General features: G+C 38.5%; 2 long non-coding RNA genes across 2 annotated transcripts in view; both read right to left on the reverse strand.

Moving 5' to 3' along the window:
- The window catches only part of LOC103879601, a 29,607-nt gene extending 24,612 nt beyond the window's left edge, over positions 1–4,995 (reverse strand). Inside the window, exon 1 of the long non-coding RNA XR_001897215.3 lies at positions 4,185–4,995. This is a non-coding gene — a long non-coding RNA (uncharacterized LOC103879601). The remainder of the gene's footprint in view (positions 1–4,184) is intronic.
- A 1,985-nt stretch (positions 4,996–6,980) lies between these two features.
- The window catches only part of LOC110741782, a 56,080-nt gene continuing 44,464 nt past the window's right edge, over positions 6,981–18,596 (reverse strand). The window contains exon 2 of the long non-coding RNA XR_002518636.2: positions 6,981–7,125. This is a non-coding gene — a long non-coding RNA (uncharacterized LOC110741782). The remainder of the gene's footprint in view (positions 7,126–18,596) is intronic.

Raw genomic sequence — 18,596 nt, forward strand, 5'->3', positions numbered from 1 at the left:
AAGGGACACATTAAATTTCCATTGTTCCTAAAGTGGCCAAAACAATGTGCATTTTTAAACAACTTCCTGACTCAAAGGGCAGTTTTAAGGTGTGAAATCTGTAGACTAACGGCTCCTTTTCTGAGAGGACAAACCCCCTAGTTACAGATAACAAGTATACCCTCTCCTTGATGAAAATAAGGATATCTTTCAAAGTAACTAGATTGATTTTTTAATCAGTTTCGCAAATCAAAAATGACCCTTCCTATTCATTTAGGGATATGATGAAAACCTAGTAAAACCTCACACGTGACTCAGTTTAGCCAAAAGCCTAACTAAAAGTCAGATTTCTTCTTCCTTAGTCAGCTGCCACCAAATCATAACAATCAGGCCTGTGATGGTCGTCCCTGACCATACAGTACAAGTCGTGCCAAATAAGGTTGAATAATAATGATAACTATTTATTGAATGACAAATGCTTTATATGAATTCTCTCTAATATCCACAATAATGGTGAAGGGTAGAAATTTCTATCTCTATTTTATAAATGAGAGTAGAGAAACCTGAAAACATATACACTGTTCAAGTATAGAATGCCAGGAGGGGAGAGAGCTGGGAATTAAACCAAATGTCCTGACTCCAAAATCCTGGTACCTCTTAAAGCCTCAGTCTCCTAACTTATCTATAAACTGTATTTAGATAAATAGGGTTATTATTAAAATTTAAGGAAATAAACTACCTAGAATGTTTAGCACAGGGTTGGCACATAGCAAGTATCAATAAATGTTAGCTGTAATTACCGCAAAGAGTCAAAATTAGCTTCACTCTAACTGGTACTTACTCATGTTATTTGGCTTTCTGGGAAAACACAGGATAATTCTCAGATGCCAATGAAGCCCTTTAGAGCCATTCCATTTTTATTACTGTTCTTCATATGACATTATTTCTAGCTCCCACACATTCCTATTTGGTGAGGGATAGACTGGAGGGATCACTATCCCATTGGGTTCAATTAGCTGTGGTCAACTCAAATTTTGTTCACATAAATAAATGTCAAGCCAGCCCAGTTCATAATATATATTTACAACTGATTTGGGGATTCAAATGCAAATATTTAAAAGCATGTTTGTTGAATATCACCTTGCTGTCCTGAACAGAGTAGATCACTAGGACCCTCAAATGATCCATGTGACTGACTATAGAAAACTTTTGTACATGTTAAATGCTCTCAAAGCCATAGAGGGCTGCTTTTGTCTAACAAAAGCCTCTTCAACTATTATTAGATTCTGTATAATCCACTCCCATGGAATCTATATATGGTCATTCCAATTCACACAGAAAAGAATTCCAAATCCTATTACTGGGTATAAACCCAAAGGATTATAAATCATTCTACTATAAAGACACATGCACACATATGTTTACTGCAGCACTATTTACAGTAGCAAAGACTTGGAACCAACCCAAATGTCCATCAATGACAGACTGGATAAGGAAAATGTGGCACGTATACACTGTGGAATACTATGCAACCATAAAAAAGGATGAGTTTATGTCCTTTGCAGGGACATGGATGAAGCTGGAAACCACCATTCTCAGCAAAATATCACAAGGACAGAAAACCAAACACTGCATGTTCTCACTCATAAGTAGGAGTTGAACAATGGGAACACATGGAAACAGGGAGGGAAACATCACACACCGGGTCCTGTTGGGGAGTGGGGGGCTAGGGGAGAGATAGTGTTGGGAGAAATACCTAATGTAAATGACGAGTTGATGGGTGCAGCAAACCACCATGGCATGCATATATCTACGTAACAAACCTGCACATTGTGCACATGTACCCTAGAACTTAAAGTATAATAATAAATAGATATACATGAAAAAAACCCTAAGATTTATCCAGGAAAAAAAATGTAAAAATACAAATTATTGATATCAGGAATGAAAAAGGAGCAGCATTATAGATCCTACAGACACGAAAAATATATAGATGACAATGTTCAAAACCTTCAGGACACGAAATTTGAGAATTTGGAAGAGAGAAAAATTTCTCCAAAAATACAATTCATTAAAACTGTCAGAAGAAAGAGAAAATCTGAATAATGTGATATTTGTCAAAAAAAGTGAATCCATTATTTTAACTTTCTCGCATTCACATAAAACCTAGGCCCAAACAGTTTTACCAGTGAATTTTTCCAAACATTTAAGGAGAAAAACATCAATTTAGCAAAACTTCTTCCGAAGAATAGAAAAATAATGAACCCTTTTTAATTATTTTTGGAAGTCAACAAAATGTTAATTCAAAATTTGAAAAGAAGAAAAATAGCAGATCTAAATATTTTGAGAAGAAATGTAGATCATTGTAAACTAAGAGAAAAAGACTTCTTAAAGAAGAGAGAAAAAGCACTAAAGCATAAAAGAAAGTATGTATCAGGGTATATAAAAATTGAGACTTTCTATTCATGAACAAAATACCATTAAGAGTGAAAACCAACCCAGACTGAGATATTCATATAACTCATGACACAAGACTCATATTCAGAGTTAAAGAGCTACAAGTTAATAAATAAAAGTCAGACAATCCAGTAGACAAAATTGGCAGAAGACTTGGAACAGCCACTTCACAAATGAGGCTATCCACCTGGCCTGCGAGCACACGACGAGGTTCTCAATATCATTAGTCACAGAGTAATCAAATTAAAATCACAATTAGAAAACACTCATGAGAAACTTAAAAAAGAGAATGAGCTTAGAACACTCACAAAATACTAAGAAGAGAAAATACATTGGGATTGTTGAAGATGTAGAAGCAACCAGAACTCTGTGGGTGGCAGTTAGTACACCTATGTCATATATATTACCTATGACCCAAAATTCTACTGCTAGATACATATCCAACTGTATACAGTGCACACGATGTTCACCAAAAGACATGCAATAGAATACGTGCAAAACATCTTTAGTAACAGGTAGATATCCACCAGCAATAAAATTAATAAATAGGTAGTCATATATCCTTCCATTGCAATACAAAATGGCAATAGGAATGAATGAACAATCTACAAATACACTCAACAATATGAATGAGTCACATAAACAAAGTGTTGAGCAAAAGAAGCCAGATGCCAAAGAGTATATGCAGTAACTCTATAAAGTATAAAAATGTTAAAATAATCCATACTGTTAAAATCAAGATGGTAGGCCAGGCGCGGTGGCTCAAGCCTGTAATCCCAGCACTTTGGGAGGCCGAGATGGGCGGATCACGAGGTCAGGAGATCGAGACCATCCTGGCTAACACGGTGAAACCCCGTCTCTACTAAGAAATACAAAAAATAGCCGGGCGAGGTGGCGGGCGCCTGTAGTCCCAGCTCCTCGGGAGGCTGAGGCCGGAGAATGGCGTGAACCCGGGAGGCGGAGCTTGTAGTGAGCTGAGATCTGGCCACTGCACTCCAGCCTGGGCTACAGAGCGAGACTCCGTCTCAAAAAAAAAAAAAAAAAAAAATCAAGATGGTAGCTACCCTTGGGGAAGTGATGAACAATGACTGGAATGGAATGCATGGTGCTGGTGATGTTCTCTCTGGATGCTGGTTATACAGCTGTGTTCAGTTTGTAAAATTTTCTCAAGCTGTACACTTAGGATATGTGCATTTTTCTATATGTTACATCCAAGTAAAAGGTTAAAAAGTATCACTTGTGTATTTATAAAATATGATAAAGTCTATAAGTATTAGTATTAAAAATATTCACAAAACAAAGGGCATCATATAAACTTGTGATCATGGTTGCCATTAGAAAAAAAAGAACTGAGAAAACTAAGACAAGTTTGGAGGGGATTAATATATTTTTTAGCATAGACTTTTCCATATTACTTAAAATTTTAGCATGTATTTGTAACACTCACTTTAAAGAAATTTTAAGCATATCAAAAATAAAATTGAATCAAGAATTGCTAAAGTAAATGCCACAAGGCCAATAAGCACATGAGAAGATCAAAATCATTAGTCTTCAGAGAAATGCAGTAAATTAAAACCAGAATGAGATACACTACGCACTCACTAAAATAACTAAAATTCTGGAAATAACAAGTGTTGGCAAAGACAAAGCACAAATGAAACCTACAAACATTGCTGATGGGAGCGTAACATGGTTCATATACTGAAAAACAGTTTGGTAGTTTCTTATAAAGATAAACACACACTTACCACATGGCCTTGTGACTTCATTCCTTGGCATTTACCTTAAAGAAAAGTAAATATATGTCCACACAAAGATTTACTCATAGTAGCTTCATTTGTGATAACTCAAAACTGGAAACAACTCAAATGCCCACCAGTAAGTGCATGGATAAACAAATTGTGGTATATCCATACAATGGAATACTACTCAGCAATAAAAAGGAACAGACTTCTGGTATATACTACAGCATAGGTGAATCTCAGAAACATTATGCTGAGCAAAGGAAGCCAATTTGAAATAAAATATACTTTCTGACTCTATAACAGACAAAACTAAGCTATAATGACAGATATAAGATCCCAGGTTATCTGAGGCTGGGTGTACAATGAGTTCACTGTAAAGGTGTAAGAGGGAACTTTCTGGAGTAAACAAAATCTGTATCTTGATTATGGTGATAGTTACATGAGTGCATACAATTGTCAAATTCATTGTACTGTACACTTAAGACAAATATATTTCATTGCATGTAAATTATCCTCAGTAAAATTGGCTTTTAAAAGGAAACACTATCAAAATGGTGCCCAATATATAATATTTGAAGAACTTACAAAAATTGATTTAAAAAAAAAAACAGGACTGAAACAAAAAAGAGAGACAAAGAACATGAACAGAAACAAGTCACAAAATGGACCACAGAAATTAACAAACATAAAAACCCATGCAACCTTATTGGTAACCCCAGAAATACAAAATCAAATGACAAAATATCTTTACCTATCAAAATAGTGAAAATAATTTTAATGATAACACCCCCTCCACCTCCCAGGTTTAAGTGATTCTCCCACCTCAGCCTCCCAAGTAGCTGGGATTACAGGCAGGCGCCACCACACCTGGCTAATTTTGTATTATTTTAGTAGAGACGGGTTTCTGCATGTTGATCAGGCTGGTCTCAGACTCCCGACCTCAGGTGATCTGTGGTAGCAACATAATTGGCATGATTACTGAGAACATTCTAGTAACATATATCTTTAAAATACCATATATTTTGTTTGTTTTTGTTTTTTAACTTTTATTTTAGGTTTGGGGGTACATGTGCAGGTTTGTTATATAGGTAAATTGCATGTTATAGGGGATTGGTGTACAGATTATTTCATCACCCAGGTAATAAGCATGGTACCCAATAGGTAGTTTTTCTAGCCTCACCCTCCTCCCACTCTTTACTCTCAAGCAGGCCCTAGTGTCTGTTCCCTTCTTTGTGTCCATGTGCACTCAACGTTTAGCTCCCACTTATAAGTGAGGACATACAGTAAAATACCATGTTTTTTGAGCCAGCAATTTCTCCTTTAAGAAGCTATCTTAAAGAAAAAAGTAAAAGATGCAGACAATTCTACATAGAAAGCCATAGAAAATATTTTAGAATTGCAAACAATTTCTGTGTCCGACAATTATCAACTATAGAGTGATCAAATAATGACACACCCATGACTATTTTGAAAAGGTTTTAATGGGATGGAGAGATACTGATTATAAATGTAATGTGAAAATAGCAGGATTCAGCTTGGTACACACAGTATGATTCTAAATATCTATTTCTCCTCAAGGAACTCCTCATCCAAATCAATTGGATAATCATCCAGCCCAAATCCATACATTTTTGTTAAAACTCAAGGCACAAGTGATTATTGAACTTTGTTGCATTTTACCCTGAAAACAATTTTGGATTAAGTCAAATAGTTATGGGCAATCATTTCTTGCAATTGAGAGGGTGGTAGGTGTGGCGAGCTGGTTGTCTTGCTACCCTCCTTCATAACTGTGTCACAGCTTCCTCTGGAATAGCAGGATGTGTATACTCAGTATTCTCAAAACAGTCAAAGTGGATAAAAAATGTAATCCACCATCCTCCAATTTAATTCTTTTCAAACACAGAATGCACTCATCTCAAATTAGTGGTCCTCTATTCAGAGGACATGAGCCCTTACCAGAAAACTATCACAACTTAGAATAGCAAGCACTCAGATTCATGAAAAGCAAGTCCATTCACTCCTTCTCTATAGAAACAATGGGAACAATTAAGGAAAAAATGTGTCAACCATCATGGGTATAACATTCTGAGAGCCCTAAATCACAGGAATATATAATGGATTTTTCATACACCTGAATTTACCCATCACCCAGTTGCTTATCTTGGCAAGGCACATTTGTATTAGGTAGGACATGCTATGTTACTATTCCAGATAAAGAAATTAATTTAAGCACTGATAAGCCAAAAAGTATCCTTTTAAAGCAATGGGCTTGTTCTGACTATTCGAGTATCTTAACCACAAGGTGAAATTAGTGGAGAAAGGGAGACATTTACCCAACATTATGTACTTTTGTTGAAATAGAGAATAAGATTCAAATTAAAGGCCTAATTGATGTGGAAAAAGAGGTTTCCAAACAAAGAGACAGAATGTAGATTTTTAAATAAGGCTGCTGCCGTAACAAGTTGTTGGCATAGAGTTTTGATGTTGTGTCCTCAGTCTTGTGAATGATGCTAGAACATAACATTCTGAAGCACAGAGCACACAGCCATCAGTGCGTGCACTCCTGGCCTGGTGGATCCGTCTTTGCCACAGCAATTAACTTGCTGTTCATGAGATAGCCTCCCCCATCAGACTGAGAGCATTTTGAGGCCAGAGGTTCTCTTCATCATTGGATTCCAGTGCCTCATGCAAAGTAAGCATTCATATACCTGTATTGCTAAATCATGATTACATGAGTGACAGGAAATCTATGAGTGACAGATAATTCTAGCTCTAAATTGAAAAGGGCTTTGTGTAATCTTACCCAAATGAAGATCTGTTTTCAGTAGCTGGCTCTGTTTGTCCAAAGTGTCCTATCTGCCATTCTCCAGTCAGGTCAACAGGGCTGATTATGCACATAGTGAGTCAGTTAGTTGTGCCAAATTCAGCCGTCAAAGATTGCAACCTAATTGATCAGATCAACATAGGTGTACATTTTAGAATCATTAAAATTGCTCTATATTAGTAAAGGAAGCTAGATACTTGTTGTGAAAATTCACCATTGAATATGGATTTTGAAGGTGTTTCTCCTTTAGTTCATGAGTTGTTTATGTCCAGGTAGACTCTTTTTTAACATTCAGAGGGTCCAGGACAAGACTACACATGCAGGTCCATATATCATGTGCGGAATACATACATGTCACAAATCAACCTGGCAAACTTAAATAAAATGCCTTCTATCCTCACACCTTAGCAAATATAACTACACGTCTTCGAAGGCCAGACCAAAATACTGAAGAATTCTCCAAGTCTCTGGAGTTTCTCAACAGGAGGTGGTAGTATAGTGAGAGTCAAGCCCTGACCCCCAAATAACCCATCAGTGTGCTTCCCAACATTCTCTTCCTACTCCTATCTCTATGTTCAAGGGTCCATGAACACAGGCCTGTGGCCTTCCCAGAATAAACATCCAAGCTCAGTCAACGCCTATCCACCCCCAGGGAAATAGCTGCTCCTTATCCATCCTTTGGACCTAGAAGCCCACAGATCAGTGACATCTGAGTGCAGGAGGACAGACTGGGAACAGCAATGCGGGCTCTAGAAGCAGCTCAGGGCTGGGCTGGGAATTCCATGACCCCTCCTATCTGGGACATGGTTCTAGAAGTAGAAACCACAATTCCTTAGCCCTGTGAAAACATTATCCCCTAGATAGGGATAGGGCCAGAGATGAACAAGAAAAGGACCCAGAACAAGGGCCTCTCTTGCCAAGAACTAACTACTGGCCTATGTATAAAGAACCTCTCTATGACTGTGGTTTGGAGTTCATGTTCATACCACTGTGTAATCCAGGATCCTGTGAAGGCTGTTGGTGATGGTTATTAGGACAAGATTTTTTTAAACTACCGTAGGTCAATGATCAAGGAAATGTGTGATAAAAAGAAAAAATCATTGTATGTTTTTTAAAGCCATCTTCAATATCTGGAATTGTCCTAATGTTACATGGACCTTTTAAATATTCCATGTCCTGAAAAATGCGACAATGCAACAACTTTAAAGTTAAAAATGTAACTCTTACATTTAAAAGCTTACTCATTCTCCATTGCCTCATTTTACAGGATTTTCAAGGAAGAGCCAGCAATTTTCTGCAGCAATAACAATCCTGTGGCTAACCTATCCTTTTTTAAGAGTAATTTACATAATAAAAAGTGAAATATTTCCTATTTAAGATTATCAAATCTGTGTTAAAAGAAAAATAACAAGTATAACAAGAGTAAAATAGGAAAATAGATTCCAAGTCAGTTCATCCAAGAGTTGGGCAATTACAAGATGAGTATTATCATCTGTGGAACATCAGTTCAAAGACACCCCCTACTAGCGTGATGATTGCTTTTCAAACCAAGTGCCAATTTGAAATGCGTAACAGGACAGTGCCTTTACCTACATGGTAATTTTCCATGTTTTATTCTCATAATCCAAGCTGTTTTTAGTTCAATAAGTGGACAAAATAGAATGAACTCTTTTTAAACTCTACATTAAAAAAGGAAATTACACACAAGTAAGTGCACACGTCAGAAATGTAAAGCTCAGTGAATGTTCACAAACTATCCCAGATCAAGAAACAGAACATTATCAGCACCCATCAAATCCCATCCTGAGCTCTCTCTTCTAATAACTAGTTCCGACAAGGGTAGTCACTATCCTGCCCTCTAACACCTAGATTTATTTTGTCTAGTCTTGCATCTTATGCAAGCGACGGTCTTCCATATTGTAGGTTTTTACTGTAAAGTGTGTGCATTCTCATTGCTGTGTAGTATTGCAGTGTATGAATACAACACAGTTGATTATCAAGTCTACTGTTAATTGGCATTTGGGCAGTTTCTGCTTTCTGGCTGCAAGGAATAGTGCTGCTACAAACATCCTAGTGTGTCTTTCAGTGAACATATGGACACACTTCTGTCGGGTATATAGCTAAGTGTGGAAATGCAGAGTCATAGGAATGCACATCTTCAAATCTTCAACTTGAGTAGGTAACACACCAATTTACAAAAAAGATTACCAAGTTATACTCCCACTGCAGTTCCCTCTCCTAATGCTTACCTCATAAAAATGATCAACACACATGTGCATCTCCTGATGTCGTTGATAAAAGGATGAAGGGAATGATGGAGAGACACTATCAGATACAGGCAAAGATAAAATTTAGTCTATTCATGTAAAAGGGGAAAGGTATCAGCGCACAGATGGCTATACAGAATAGGAGAAATGGTGCAGTCCTAGGTGGGGGAGGGTGAGGCAGGCAGGTTTCCATGACCATGAGTCCCCAGCGCAGTACCCAGTGGCCAATGATACAACTTGAGATTGTTCCAAGAAGTTCATCCACATACCCCATCGTCAGAGATTCTTGACACATTTCTGGGTCACAGCTATTCTGGAAGCTCTGGCTAATGCCTGCCTGCTCACTTTGGGCTAGTAGCTGGAAAGAATCTGAATCCTAACACATTCCTGAGTGTTTATTACTACGAGAATGGGGAAAATCAAGTCAATTTCTCAGTAAGAGGCTGCCTGGGATATTTTCTTGGACTTCTCCAACAAGCTACAAACTCCTTAAGTATAGCATATGTGTTACTCATCTTTTATCCCAGGCATTAATGCACTAAATGGAACACAGTTAGGTGCTCAACAGATGCTTTTTAAACTGAACTGGGTAAAGCAATTATTATTACTTCCACTTTACAGATGAGCAGAGCTCCAGGCACTGAGTAAGCCCTCCCAAATATGGTAGCTACAACTAGATTTTACACCAAAGCAATGGTATTTCTACTCTGCTAGAGTATTTGACAACATGTCAGAAATCCACTTATCTGAATGACCCCAAGGAACAGAGTTAGGAAAAGAGATTTTACTTCAATATAAAGAAAACATTTCTAATATTTGAAGATGTCTAAATATCACTTGCTTCAGGAGTTACTACTTATAAAAGTGCCACTTCTAAAGTATCTCCTATGCTTACTCCACATAAGGCATTTATTGGATACAGTACAGTCACTGAGGGCACCAGGAAAAGCAGAAACAGTCATAGTCCATGTGTTCATCCAAGTGACATCAAATCTATAATCACAAAAATAAATGTAAAATTGTGACTGTGATAGAGGTATATGGTCTAGGATATGCCAGAGGGGTGAGATGGAAGTGGGGGCTTAATCTCAACTACCAGTCTCCCTAAGGAAGTGATATTTAAGCTGACACTTAATGACTGGTTAAGAGTTAACTAGGGGAAGATAAAGGAAAGACTGTTCTAAGCAAAGGCCCTTAACCCAGGGGAAGAGAGAGATGTTTGAGGAATGAAAAGAAGGCCAATGTGGCTAGAACAGAAGTCTAAGAGGAGAAATTTGGAACACCAGACCAAGCAGCTCACAAAGCATCCTGCAGACCTTACTAAGAATATTGGTCTGTCCTGCCAAAAATAAGTGTGAGTTTACTCAGTTAACGTCCTGACTTTCTCTAGCAATTTTTGTTAAGGAGCAATCCAAAACAAAGACAAAAATGAGGTTGGTGACGTGAACTGAGGAATTTTGGGATACTGGTGAGGACATCCTTGTTAAGGCTAAACATAGCATCAGGGCTGATAAGGAAACAAATTAAATCTGAAAGATCAGGTAATGAGGGGCAGACAAAACATCAACTGTCACAATAGGCAGAAATAATTCCATCAATAAGAATATGCAGGCCAGTCACAGTGGCTCACACTTGTAATTCCAGCACTTTCGGAGGCTTAAGGCAGAGGATTGCTTGAGGTCAGGAGTTCAAGACCACCCCAGCCAACAGAGTAAGATTGTCTCTATTAAAGAAAAAAAAAAAATCAGGCCGGGCGCGGTGGCTCAAGCCTGTAATCCTAGCACTTTGGGAGGCCGAGATGGGCGGATCACGAGGTCAGATCGAGACCATCCTGGCTAACACGGTGAAACCCCGTCTCTACTAAGAAATACAAAAAATAGCCGGGCGAGGGGGCGGGCGCCTGTAGTCCCAGCTCCTCGGGAGGCTGAGGCCGGAGAATGGCGTGAACCCGGGAGGCGGAGCTTGCAGTGAGCTGAGATCCGGCCACTACACTCCAGCCTGGGCTACAGAGTGAGACTCCGTCTCAAAAAAAAAAAAAAGAAAGAAAAAAAAAAATCAAAGAATAAGCAGAGGTAGTTAAAATAGTAGGGAAATGATTACAATAAAAGAAAATTTCAGACTTCAAGGCCCAAGCTTCAGAATAGTTTTTGTTTTGAAAAGCTTACAGTGGATATGAAGGTGACAAGAGATAAGAACATCAAGAAAATATGAAGCCATGGTTTTAGAAGGGTTGGCTATGTAGAAAACAGGGCCGCTGAAGAGGACTGAGGCATGAAAGAGGGCAACTTTCAGACAGATGCTGAAGTCACTGATTAACATGGTAAGAATATCTTCAAGATCAGGTTTGAGTGGTAAGAATGGGGCAGGAAAAGAATATTTGAGAATTACCAAAAAGTATTTAAGATACTGATCAGACCTACTCAAACCAAATGTTAGCCCATTAATTCACAATGGCTAATAAATAACTTCTCCTAGAAGAATATTTTTTTAAACATTAAGACTCTGATTGTAGCCTGGGGAGCTTTATTTTCTTTATTCAATTTTTTAAGGTCATAGAAATCCAAGATCAACAAGTTCTTTATTTGTTTTTGGTTAGGGGAAGGATGTAAAATTCTAACTTTAGAAAAACACAGGGATTGAATTCTGCAATCCTCCAGTGACGTCTCCACTCAGGATGCTTTAGGAAGAACCCTTTCCCTGATGCGCTGTGCAGGCTGCAACAACTTTTACATCAGGAGGATCTTGATTTTGTTCTCAAATGCCCTGCAATTTTATTAAGAGTGAGGAAAGAGATGGAAGCTAAAAACCTACCTAAAATCAGACCATTGTAAGATCATTTGACAGTTTGAAAAGTCAAAATTCACAATTTTTTAAAAAATTAGAAGTAGTAAGGAAGGAGATTTTTAGAAAATAATCATCCACTTACATGCTTTCTTGACCAGAGAAAAAGGGCAGGTGTAGGTAAGCCTAAAACATAAGCCTTTAATGGAAGATACAAGGCCTCTACCTTGTACATGGGCTGCCAAATAGATGATGATATGCCGCATGACTTGAAAATTGTAAACTGACACATTCTAAAGCACGTCCAGGGAGCTGCTCGAAATTCAGGAAGTGTCTGCTTCCAACCGGGCGCATTTGTTCCTTGGCTCCAACTCCAAGTATTCCATATTTCCTCTGAGACCACAGCTTATAAATCAGATGAGATTGGTCATCTTGCAACAAAATGGATTTTTTAAATGTGATTTTGAAGAGATTGGAAAGTGTAATACAACAGGTTTTTCAGTCTTCAGTGCTGAGAAATGATTGTTTTATTGATGGCTCTATTGAGAATGTGATACTACTCTAGAAAGACATAGGCCTGTAATGTTTCCAGGAGCCATATCATTAGCTGTTTTATTCCAGGGCCTAAATGGTCAGATAGCAATTAGGTGCTTTACTCTAAAAGATAAAATAATGATGACTTAAGGGCTCCAGTCATTGCTTTTATTTCTGAGTTAATCGGGGTATTTTTGACAAATACACAAAGGAAAGCTTTAGTGAGGAGTTCCAGTGAAATCCGGATACTCCAGCCTAGGTATTTGGTTAATTTACAATATACGTGGGTGGTTCACACTTCAAACCTCACTATTACTAAAGAGAAAAATCCAAGCAAAAGTTATTACATCCCAAAATGGTGCTATGTTCACATTCGTAGAGACATTATATACTGCCAGACTTCACAATGATGTATGCAATATAAGGAACAGTGTTAAGGTCAAAACCTTGATAAATTAATTCATTGCTGCCTTTCCAGATGTCCAAGCTCTAGAGGGCCTTATACTTTATTTTAACCCTCCACAGCAGTCCAGGGAATATCCATCCCCACCATGGCTCCTCACCCCCCGGCTTGCATTTAATGACAAAATTTCATGCAAACTGGCTGCTCTTACAGACTCATGAGGAGAGGGCTAAATCTGGAACCAGGTGGATGATGGCCGGTTAATTGGATCTTTCTTCGCCAAACACCAGGGGACAGCTGGTTTGCATTGTTGTTCTAATGAGCAATGCTGAAATCGAAGCTGAGCACATTTAGTTGGAGCTCTTCTGGTGCTATGTACAGTCTTGGAAATCACACTTATCACTGCCAGAGGCTTTTATGATGAAAAGAATAAAGTTTCCATACTTTAAGGAAAAAAAAAAAAAAAGCCTAACAGATATTGGAGGAAGGCAGCAGTATTTCTTTGTTCCCCCATTCCAGTCCTCACATTCCTAAAAAGTCATTTCTTCTGTTCCATAGTCCCTTATATGGACACATATGTCTGATGGGATTGCATGTGTTGCAAGTCACATGTACACACACCTCGCTGGGTAATCCCCCATGAGAGGGGACAGTATGAGCTCCCAGTAGAAGAGGCAATATGAGTTGAAGCTTGTAGTCTGGGTAGCCAGAGCCAAAGGCCAAAATTCATTTGAAAAGATAAGAATTAAGCACAACTATGAAGTAGCTTTTAAATCATACTCCTTAAGAGACAGGGCTTGCAGTATTATAACACCTTTCTTAAATATTTCAGAATGAGAAAAGGGGCGATTACTTGGAATATTCCCACTGTAAGTGTAAGATCTAGGAAGTGTTAGTAAATTGATTAATCAGAGCACTAGAATCACAGGACCCTCTACTCTTTCAATAATCAGGTCTCTAAGGCCACTCGCTGGTTACAAGGATAAAGCCCTGTGTCGTGAAGCTGTCAAACGTTCAGCCTTCAGCCAAGACTGCTGAAGCCACTGTAATTGGGTCTGTTTTCATTTTAATTTTTCAGAAAGACATGTCTTTGTTTTCAGTATGAAATACTGAAATGGTTCCAAATGGTGTCAAGCTATAAAAGGTTTAATAAAGTGCCTAAGCTTTGAATGCTTTTCTTTTTCCCTTCAGGACAGGCAGGAGGCATACAAAGAATGATGAAGGTTAAGGAACTATAAAAACTGATCAAACTGAAAAGTTTTCTGGCAATAAATTTTATCATTTCTCTGGCTCTCATTTTGTTTTCACAAATTTCCTTTTGATTTCCTCTTTATTCTGTAATTTAAGATCTTAACATTTTCGCTGAGAGCATATATAAGTCTCCCTCTTCACTACCTAGAGGAATGAGGTGTTACTCAGCATTAAAATGCGTCATGCTGAAACCATTCCCTTATAAGAGACTCATCTAAATGATAATGAGCATGAAAAATTGATTATATCCTAGGTTGAACTGGTCTTTGTATTTTTCATCTGGCAAATCTAATAGTGCTACAATAGATCTCAAAACATAAACAAGCCAGCAGTTCAATTAATAGAATAGTGAGAGCACATCTACAGGATGTTACCTATTTTAGGGAGAAAAAAAAAAAACAACTCCCAAATAATAGTGATTCATATAGTAATTTCAACAGAAAAAGGCCACTATGAATTTTTAACTTGCTATTTAAACTTGTGCATGGACTATTTTCTTCAGACCCTCTAGTCGAAAGCAGAAGATGGATTATAAAAAGTTTTCAGGCATAGGAAAATATGAATTGCAATTACCCAATCTTCTAATAAACAGATAACCTGATAAAAAAAAATTAGATGAGAACAGTAGTGCCTATATGAGACTCTGTGTGGAGTCTTTCTGGATCTTGTCTTCTTTTAATTTTCTATCTTTACTTTTTTGCCCTTTAAAAAATGTACCCCCTTCAAGATTTCTACTTTCCCCTCTCTATGATACTTTCCGAACTATGGTTTTAGTCTTAATCTCTCTCCAGATTTACAAATCTACATGCCCATAGGAAGTCTCCACCTATTTTGTATACTACAAAGACAGGCTCCAATTTAGCATCCACAAACCATCTCCTTCTGATCTCCTTATTTCTGTTAATGACGCCCCTTCTTTTTATATTAGTCTGTGGTTTTCTCTATCATAACATGTTCTATTTGTGATTTTCTGCCTAACCTCCAAGCATACCTCTGAACTATCTTCAGGGTAAAGAATGTTTTATCTACACCCCTAGAAATTACTTTCCTATATCCCTAAGGATTATTACTTAATAATATAGAATGATGGATGAATATATAGATTAATTATCTCATGGCACTTATTTCTTACTACAACTATAGGGCTGGCACTTTCAAGTTCAAAAATGAATATGAAAATTCGTATTGGTATTGTTATGAACAAATGAATAGCAACTGGTAAAATTTGAATCTGGACTAATAATTGAAAATTGTATTATCTTAATGTCAATTAACCTCACTAAATTTTATTACAGTTATGTGTTAGAATGATATGTGGTTATACTGTCACAATATCCTTGTTCTTAGGAACTGTGTCCTAAAGTATTTAGGAGTGAAAATATTAAGAAAGCTAGAAGTCACACGGTAGTTGTCATTATTGTTGATATTGGAAATAGTGACTTTATTTTTAAAATTAAACTGCTAAATGTGCTAAATTCAGATCTCGTAGGATCCGGTCTTGTGCTAAACCAGGACAATTCTGGAACCTCATTAAACCTCTTACTCCTAAAGGAGTTCTGTCGTGCCTAATCTCATATCATTCTAATATAATAAATACCTGGCAACCCCAGAACAGAAATAATCAGAAATTCAGCGGGCGTTTGAGTGGTTAAGTGCAATAATAAAACAAAAGTCTGCTTACACAGTCTACACCACATCATACATTTTTATTAAGCAAATGCCTGTTTTACCTACCAGGACTTTGGTCACATCTATTAAGAAATGTTAAAACCTGTAAGTTGATAAATTCAACTTCAAAAAATCATGACCTGGACCTGTAAATTCCATTAAAGATTTTTTAAAAATCTACAGGCAAGAACAACTTTGCTCCTTCAAATGGGTTTCAGATATTCTCCTCTCAAATCTCTACCATGTATCACCTGAGAACTTGGAAAGAAATGTATATCCTGAGCTTTCATCTCTTCTAGGAGAGAGATGCAAAAGCAAAGACAGAGAAAAGAAGACAGAAACAGAGAAACAGATACAGAAAGAGGTAGAGACAGAAGCAGAAAGAAAAGGAGACAAGAAGAGAGAAAGATAGACACACAGAGACAGAGAGAATAACAGAGAAAGGCACAGGCAGAGAGACAGGAACAAAGACAGAGACATATGCCCCACCCCATGGCCTCAAAAGCTTCCAGCACTAAAAGGAACCTTAATGACCACTCTCCCAGAAGTGTTTCTGACTACATCACAGAAATTCCTAGGATTCTTGGCAGCCCTGAAGTACCATTTTCAGAACAGAAGTTTAACTTGACCACTCCTTCCACCAGAGCTGCCCTCTGCTTATATATCGGGGCTTATATTTATTATCCGCTTATATATTGGGGCTCTGAGTACTATTTCATTCAATGAAATAGGTTCAATCCCATCATGATGCATATGACAAAACTGAGACCAGAAAGGTTCAGTGACTTGTGGAGGATCACACAGCATCAGAGTGAAGACTGAAACCCAGCTAACAGAGCCTCAACCTTTCAGTGCCCGTTGCACATCTGCAGTGAGTCCATTGCAAACCTCACTGTACATGTAAGTGATGAGCTTAATTCAAATACAGATTCTTGTGCGTCAGTCCAGGCAATTCTAATTCAGTGGGTCTGAGATGGAGCCTGAAAATCTTTTACCTAGTGTCCTGGGTGATTCTGATTCAGCCAGTCACAGGCCAACATTTAGGAACCACTGCGGCCTCTATTCATGCATGCATTAAATCTTGCAACAAATGCAATCTATATTTAATCAATGCTGAGCACAGGGCTCAGCATCCTGCTACCAGGTTCCTGCTATCAGCTGGTTCAGGAGTTTAGAAGGCTTAAAAGTTAATTTAGCACCAACGAGAGAAGTAATTTATAGCCTGAGTGTATGTGTATTTGCTCCCTAGGGACGGCTCTCAGAGGCTGGGGAACCAACACATCCGCCTTGGCCCTAAGGCCTCTTCCAGATGGCTCCTAAATGAGCTGGAGGAGTCAGCAGCAGCTTTTCAGAATCCTCCTTACCCATCCAAATGGTCTAAGCAAAATGAGAACTTTTAAGGAATCTTAGAAATAAGAAACAACCTTCCTGGGTGCAGGAGACAAAAAGTGGCACCAGCTACCTCCATCTGCTTCTCACTGTTCCGCGGCAGAAGCTCTCGGGGAGACATGTAGCTGGTCATACATGCAAGGTGGACATGCCCTGCTGGAGATGCCAAACCAGCAGCATGGTCCCTGGCGGGAAGGAAACTGTAGGCAGATGCCCCCGCAGCTGCTCCACCTCACAGCAGGAGCCTTCACCTGATGCTATATCTTCCACTGAGTAGACATTACTATTGATCACAAATATCAGGGTCCACTCCCATTCCTAGGATGAGACTACTCCTCCCAGCTTCTTTGCTGTTAGGCAGAGTGAGGTGACTAATCCTGGTCAATGAACTCTAAGTCGAGGTACCATGGTAACTTCTAGGCAAAGTGGTAAAAAACTCAGGCACAAGCCTCCAGCTCTTCCTTCCCCGGGCGCTGTGGACTGGAACCCACATACCAAGATAAAAAAGATGTTAAAAAGAAGATGGGATTCCTAGATCACTGCTTGGAAGGGAGTGGCTCTGTAGAGCATCAGGACCTGAAAAATACCACATAGGATCAAGAAATAATTATTCAGTGCAACAAGTCATTGAGGTCGCAATGTTAATTTAGCCTCTCCTGACTCAGCTCCTCCTCTCCCACACCTACCACTTCCTATTCCTATTAGGACAGGGATTGCTGCCTACCCAGGCATCTCACCACATCTGTTATAACAGAAATAAGGGCTTCACTCTCACTAACCAGCTTCCTGCAAAACCCTCTGAAAGAATTAGGGTCTGAAGTATTATTGGATCATCTGCTTTGTGGTATTATCTGCTGAGACATATTTTTAAAAATTATGAATGAATACCTGTTTCAGAATGTAGAAAACACAGAGGTCCCTGTAAAGACCCAATATTAACATTCTGGTTCAGGGTCAAATACAAGACTGATTTTTTTTTTTTTTTTTTTTTTTTTTTTTTAACAAGACCTTGCTCTGCCACCCAGGCTGGAGTGCAGTGGCATGAACATGGCTCACTGTAGCCTCCACCTTCCAGGCTCAAGCAATCCTCCCACCACAGCCTTCTGAGTAGCTGAGACTACAGGTGCATGCCACCATGCGCAGCTAATTTTTTTGTAGCGATGGAGTTTCAACTGTGTTGCCCATAATAGTCTCAAACTCCTGGACTGAAGCTTGTTTAAAAAACAAATACATGGTTCAAGGATCAGAGTAGAGCTCAGGGCTGCTCCACATCAACCCAGTTCCCCAGGTCAGTTTAA

This window comes from Papio anubis, chromosome 19, assembly GCF_008728515.1.
Source record: "Papio anubis isolate 15944 chromosome 19, Panubis1.0, whole genome shotgun sequence".
Taxonomy (NCBI): domain Eukaryota; kingdom Metazoa; phylum Chordata; class Mammalia; order Primates; family Cercopithecidae; genus Papio; species Papio anubis.